Here is a 7,403-nt window from a genome sequence, read left to right as displayed (position 1 = left end):
GCTGGAGAAGACTCTCGAGAGTCTTGGACAGTAAGGAAATCAGGCCAGTCAATCCTAAATAAAGGAAATCAACCTTGAATATTCATTGGAAGGACTGATGCTGAAGCTGAAGCTTCAATACTTTGCCACCTGATGGGAAGAGCCAACTCATTGGAAAAGACCCTGATCCTGGAAAAGACAGAAGGCAGGAGGAGAAGGGGATGACAGAGGACAAGATGGCTCAATGGCATCACTGACTAATTGGACAAAAGTTTGAATAAGCTTTGGGAGATGGTGAAGGACAAGGAAGCCTGGCACGCTGCAGTCCATGGGGTCTCAAAGAGTCAGACACAACTGAGCAACTGAACAACAACATATCAGTCTAAAACACATGGTGGTAGAAATAGCAAATCTACATACTTTCCCCATGAGAGCAATGCTCCCAGAACAATAGGGAAAATCTCCCCAAAATTAGGAAACCAGAGTCAAAAATCGATGGTCATAGTCAGGGAAAATTTCTCAATCTCATCATTTACCCTAGAGCATTTTATCCTGAAATGACATCTGTTAATTCTTTCCTTGATCCTATTTTCTTTATTAAATCCTTTTGAAAGCTGCAATTTCATCTTAAACTTCTAAGAAGTGAAATATTTTGAGGACATGCTCTTCACACACAATGAGAGTCATAGTGGGAGAATAAATATGAGTACATTTAATAAACAGCCACACAGGTAGGTGTTTTATATGTACTTCCTATTAAATATTTGCAAGTATTCTCTATTATAAGCATCATTTATGGAATTTTTTAAATGATTAATTTGTGAGTCATAGAGATTAATGAATTTGCCTGAGGTCACATGATTATTTAGTGGCCACACCAGGGTTTTAATTATTTTAGTAACTGGAGTCTTTTGGCTATCTTGTTGTTCAGCTGCTAAGTTGTGTGTGACTCTGCAACCCCATGGACTGTAGCCCACCAGGCTCCTTTGTCATGGGATTCTCCAGGCAAGAATACTGGAGTGGGTTGTCATTTCCTCTTCCAGGGGATCTTCTGAACCCAAGGATGGAACCCACGTCTCTTATGTCTCCTGCACTGGCAGATGAGTTTTTTACCACTAGCACAACCTGGGAAGCCCAATATACGTTGTATTGGAGTATAATTGTTTTACAGTGCTGTGTTAGTTTCTGCTGTACAACAAAGTGAATCTGCTATATGTGCACATATATCCCCTTCCTTGTTGGACCTCACTCCCACCACCCCCATCTCATCCATCTAGGTCATCACAGAGCACCAAACTGAGCTCCCTGTGCTATACAGCAGCCTCCTACTAGCTATCTATTTAACACATGGAGTGTATAGATGTCAATCCTAATCTCCCAATTCATCCCACCCTCCCCTTCACAGCTGTGTCCACATGTCCATTTTCTATGTCTGTGTCTCTATTCCTGCTTGGCAAATAGGTTCGTCTGTACCATTTTTCTAGATTCCACCTATATATGTTGATACATGATATGTGTTTTCCTCTTTCTGACTTACTTCACTATGTATGATAGACGGTAGGTCCATCTACATCTACAAATTTAGCATTAAGCTCACAGCCAACAGCACTGCAATTACTGCCTAGAGAAGTTTATCTAACTCTCGTTTTCTCCACAAGGCATGTCACAGTCTTCTTGCACTTTGGAACACTAAGCAAGCCCTATGTTTGGGGGTCTTTGTAAGCAGAGAAATCGCCAACAAAATAGCAAGATGTAAAAAAATGTGGGACTAAATACACCATGAAAGGACACTCTTTTCTGGTATGAGAGCTGAAACAAGAAAGCAGAGAGTTACTTTGTCTATCTTAGCTGAGAACTTACATATCATGAGGAACTGAAATTGTTTGCAGCCTTGTGTGTGTGTATGTCTGCAAATGACTGCAAAGGTGCCACAGCATTGATTTGGGGGTTACAAATAAATTTTAGCAATTAGGTAAATTCACAAATACAGCATCCATGAATCATGAGGATTGACCATTTGAGAATGTATGAAACCTAAATAACAATCAAAGATATGATAGAGTGAAACTTTTTCAAGCGAAACCCTACTCTATGAAATTGAGAAAACTCATCACATCCCAGGTGAAAGAAGAGGCTGACTATGTAATACATTCTGGCAAAATATCAGCGCTACAGTCACAGAAGGAGCATTCAAAATGGAAATAAAAAGAGATTAGGCTAAATAAACCACTAAGGAAAAATACTCCCCAAAAAAGAGTGGGTAAAGTACATAAACAGAATGTTCACATGAAGAAAAGTAGGTAGCCAATAACCATAAAGTGATTGAAACTCAATAATAACAAGGGAATGTAATCACTCACAAAATTATCTTTTTTATGTCAATATCAAGTGTTAGCAAAGGTATGGAGAAGTAAGCATTCTAACAATTTTTTCACTGGATTGTCAATAAGAACAATAGTTTTGTGGGCAGTTTGAGAATATGAATCAAAAACCAAAAACTTTTTGAGCTAACAGCATTTCTTATAAATCCCTACCATGAATGAGCATAAATCTATAAAGATATTCATCAAACCACTATTTAAAATGAAAAATTGGAAATTCTTTAAATATCCAATGTTGAATTAGAATATGAAATAGAATTAGAAATAGAACCATAAGATAGACTATTACATAACCATGAAAATGAGATTGTACAGCATTAAAATTATAAATATACCCTAGATGCAAATGTACTGAAATTATACACATATGTATATGGTCAAATATGCATATAATCAATGCTTCATATAGTGGATATATATCAAAAATACATATATCAAAATACTAATAGTGGTTACTTCTAAAATTTGAGTAATTAATGATTTTATATTTTTACTAATATTTTACTTTGTTTTCTAAATGTTCTAAAGTAAATATCAATTACTTTTAAATCAAGAGGAGATGTGTTTAAAAACAGGATCAGTCATAATAAAAATAATTTTAATTTTTAAAGAAAAACTTGGGCTGATACGAAGCTCTTCAAAGTTAAGCCTTCTACATAAGTTTATCAGTTTTGTTTTTATTTCTTCCTTCAACTTCCCTGTGTTCTCTGAAAAATAACACCAAGCACGGCTCTTCCAAGACAAAGTTCAAATATTAAACCATTCTCAAAGTATTCAGGTTTGCCTGTGTTCCACAGAAAATGATCCTACCAGAGCTACTAATATGTTCATACCTGTTTAAGTTTCCTTCCATTTTTAACTGATTTAAGACTCCAAATAAATGGATCATTGTCATAATAAAATTAACTTGGAATGATCCACAGTCTTGGCATCCACAAACATTGTCAAATCCAAAATTCTAATTCGAAAAGATAATGCACCCTGATGTTCATGGCAGTGCTATTTACAACAGCCAAGACATGGAAACAATCTAAACATCCATCAAAAAATGAATGGATAAAGAAGATGTGATATATATTCACCATGGAATACTACTCAGCCATGAAAAAGAATGAAATAATGCCATTTGCAGAAGCACTGATGGACCTAGAGATTATCATATTAAGCAAAGTAAGTCAGAAAGAGAAAGACAAATACCATATGATATCACTTACACCTGGAATCTAAAATACTACACAAACAAACCTACCTATGAAATAAAAACAGACTTATAAAGACCTGGCTGGTGGTTGCCAAGTGAGAGGTTGGAAGAGGGAAGAACTGGGAGTCTGGGATTAGCAGATGCAAACTATTATATGTTGTTTATTTGTGAAGTCACGTCCGACTCTTTGCAACCCCATAGACTGCAGCCCGCCAGGCTCCTCTGTCCATGGGATTTCCCAGGCAAGAATACTAGAGTGGGTTGCCATTTTCTTCTCCAAAACTATTATAAACAGGATGGATAAATAACAAGGTCTTACTGTATAGCACAGGAAACCATATTCAATATCTTGTTATAAATCATGATGGAAAAGAATATGAAAAGAATATATATGTATAACTGAGTCAATTTAATGTACAGCAGAAATTAACCACAACATTGTAAATCAACTATACCTCAATTAAACATTTAGAACATTGTCAAATCCAAATTGAGTACCTTATACACAAGTCTGTGTGGGGCTCAGGGCAGGAAGGTGTATCCTTGGGGATAAGTGGGAAGGATTTAGCATTAGAGAAAGGAGGGCATGCAGTGTTCTTGGTAGGATGAATAGATTCATGTTCATTGGATTTAAATGCACACACACAGGCACCCTGTTGCATGTGACTGATTGAGAAAATGAGTAATAGGTGATTATCCCCTGAAAGAGAGTGGCTTTAAAAAAAATATTTGGTTGAATCCTGATCTGCAGCCATAGGCAACAAGGACCTAGGGTGTGTGTGTGCATGTATGCGGGTGTGTATTAAAGGTTGAATTTTCCTATGGTGGAGCAACATAGACTCTGAGAGTGTGGCTGGGCACTGGTCCCTAGGAAGTCACAAAGAGGTGAAAAGCTGCTCTGTTTCTGCTGGAAGAGCAAAGAAGGAAGGGGCTAATAGCCAGGGAAAGAGGCCAGACCGTGGATATTCAACCCAAAGAAAGCACAAACACATGTCACCCTGAAAATAGTACTGGCTGGACAAATGATGGACTGGAGGAGCCTGTTGAGAAAGAGATCACTGAGAACATTTTCATTCTCTTCAACCATCTGACATCTGCCACTATTGTAAAAACCACAACAAAGGGAGAAAGGCATACTCACTGTAGGAGGGAGCCTGTGTGAAGAAGGTCACCCCCATGAAAGATGCGCTACTGAACAGATGTCCCTGTATCATCTCCTGGGGCAATAAAGTTTCTGCTCACTAACTCATGACATAGAAGCTTAATCATCCCTCCCTTCTGGTATGGGAGGTCACGAGGTCTGGTCCAAGAGGCCTGATTACTGGTCCTCCTTGTAACAGTTCTCTGTGCCCATTTTATTCAGCACAGTGTTGGGATTCTTCTATCCACCTACTGTTCTGCAGACTCATTATCTGAGACACAGAAACCTTGAGAAGCCATGGACTCAGCTAGGGAAGAGTCTAGCTGAGACTCTAGAAAAGAGTCTAGCTAGAAAACTTGTATGACAAGTTAGGCTCAAGTCCCAAAGAAGATACTCTGGATCAGATGGTTCCTGACAAGCATTATCAATAATCCCTAATGTAAGGAGAAAGGAGATGCACAATTTATCAATAAATTGTGGGTGTAAAGTGCTTATCAGGACATATAGGGTATATTTCACCATGGATGAAAACTCATCTCTAGAACAATAGAGAATGAGAGATTAAAAAAAAAATGCAAAATTCCTGGCTCACTCTAAGCTGTAAGTCTGTTCTTTTTTCATTCATTCTTAAAGCAGCTTTCTCATCAAATCAAATTTTCACTTGGGTAGAGAATAAAGCATGTATGGAAATATTCTTATTTAGGGAGAAGAATTCATTTTGAGCAATCACAGAGCCTTACAAAGATAAGTAATGCATTCATCAGCAAGAGATAAGCACATCACAGGGAACAAAGTAGAACTCATCATTCACTTGGGTTTATTCAGAGCATCGGTTATGCCCTTGTGACCCAGAGTGTCTCTGCCATCTGAATATGTGTCATATCCATTACGGAATCGGGCAGGGAGGTTTCATTTCTTCTCTGATTTACTCTTCTAGTAGTTATGCTAATAAGTTGCAATGTAGCCTTCCATGATTTTTTATTATATTTATATACATTATGTTCTCACAAGGGATATTACACTAAGCAGTTCGTGTTTAAATCTATAAAAAAACATTTTGCACTTTTCATAGACACACTTAAGGGGGTTGTCATTCACAACATTACTTCCAATTGCTAAGTTAATTATTTTTCAATCACATGCTTGTTTTTACCGCCCTGAAGCTTTAAAAATTATCATAAATTAAGCAGCTTTCAAATTTTTTTTTTCCCTAATCAAACTTTGGGGAAAACAAATGTCTTCAAATTCTTACCTTACCCTTAACTTCATCTGGGTAGTCATCACTCTCATGACTAATTCACAACAATAAATTCCTCTCCAATTTAGTCTTTCTCTTTCCCACCAAGTGTTATCATGACTGCCCTGAAGAGGGTCACCATGACAAAAGCATGGGTTGTGTCTGTGTGTTGAAGAGGGGCAGTAAACTCTTCGTGAGTTTACATGGCTGTTTCACAAATAATCCTGATTCAATGGACAACATACTCTCCCAAATTGAAATTTTGAAACATGTAGGGAAGTAGGAATTGGGAAGGGAGTATTAGAAGCTGGGGAAAGACTGCACCCTTACTCTCTTTCTCTCTCTCTCTCTCTTTCATTCTATAATTATGCTCATGGTAATTTCTTCAAAAAATTTTTTATTTGTGTGGATCTCTAAACAAGAACCTGGAGCAAGCATTTCCGGTATAAAATTCAAACTCGTGAAAGTTGGTCTCAATATCTACTAAGTTCCACCACCTTTTGTTTTTAAAATATAATTGTATAGTAGCAGGGGAAAATAAATTTTTTAACCATCATTCACAATCTAATCTTTCCAACTATCATTTTAACTTTTTATATTTTTTTACCATATTTGTACCAATGTATGCCACACACATAGATATTTTTAAAGTAAATGAAATGATACATACACTGTTATATACCTATATAATGTATATGCACATGTAATATGCATATTATGAAGATGCATGCATGGATGCTGAGTCACTTTAGTCGTGTCCGACTCTTTGTGACCTCATGGACTGTACCCAACCAGGCTACTCTGTCCATGGGATTCTCCATGCAAGAATACTGGAGTGGTTTGCCATTTCCTCCTCCAGGGCATCTTCCTGATCTAGGAATTGCACCGGTGTCTCTCATGTCTCCTGCATTGAAAGGCGGGTTCTTTACCACTGGCGACACCTAGGAAGTCCAATTATGGAGATATATATATATATATAAATATAATTCATATTTCTTGATTATTGGAAACATGAACATTACCCATGTGTTCATTTAGAATTTGATAGATAGCTATTTCGTTATCAGTTATTTCTCTCATTATTGTGACCACAATTGCCATTCATTTTGGCTTAATCAGCCAAACTTTCTTTTTTTTTGTTCAAATTTCCTTTTTAAATTCTAAATAAAAGCCACACTTTGTGCTGAACAATGGAATATAAAAGAATCAGATGTACAATGATTTTAGATATCTACTATTTAGGGAAAAAAGTTTACAAAAATATAGAACTTTACAGGAATAGATAGTAAACATAAACATTAGGAGATCAGTACTTATTAATTTAATGGAAGGAGTTAGACATCAACAACCTTTCTCAGTTTCATAAGACATTTAGCTAATAGAGGTGGGATAGTCAGCCATACTTTCTAAACCTCAATTACTTCCTTAAAGAAAAAAAAAGTTTGAATAATAATATTCATCGAA

The sequence above is a fragment of the Giraffa tippelskirchi genome, chromosome 1, assembly GCF_054371585.1.
Source record: "Giraffa tippelskirchi isolate mGirTip1 chromosome 1, T2T-mGirTip1v1.2.pri, whole genome shotgun sequence".
Lineage (NCBI taxonomy): Eukaryota > Metazoa > Chordata > Mammalia > Artiodactyla > Giraffidae > Giraffa > Giraffa tippelskirchi.
This window is presented reverse-complemented; position numbering follows the sequence as displayed.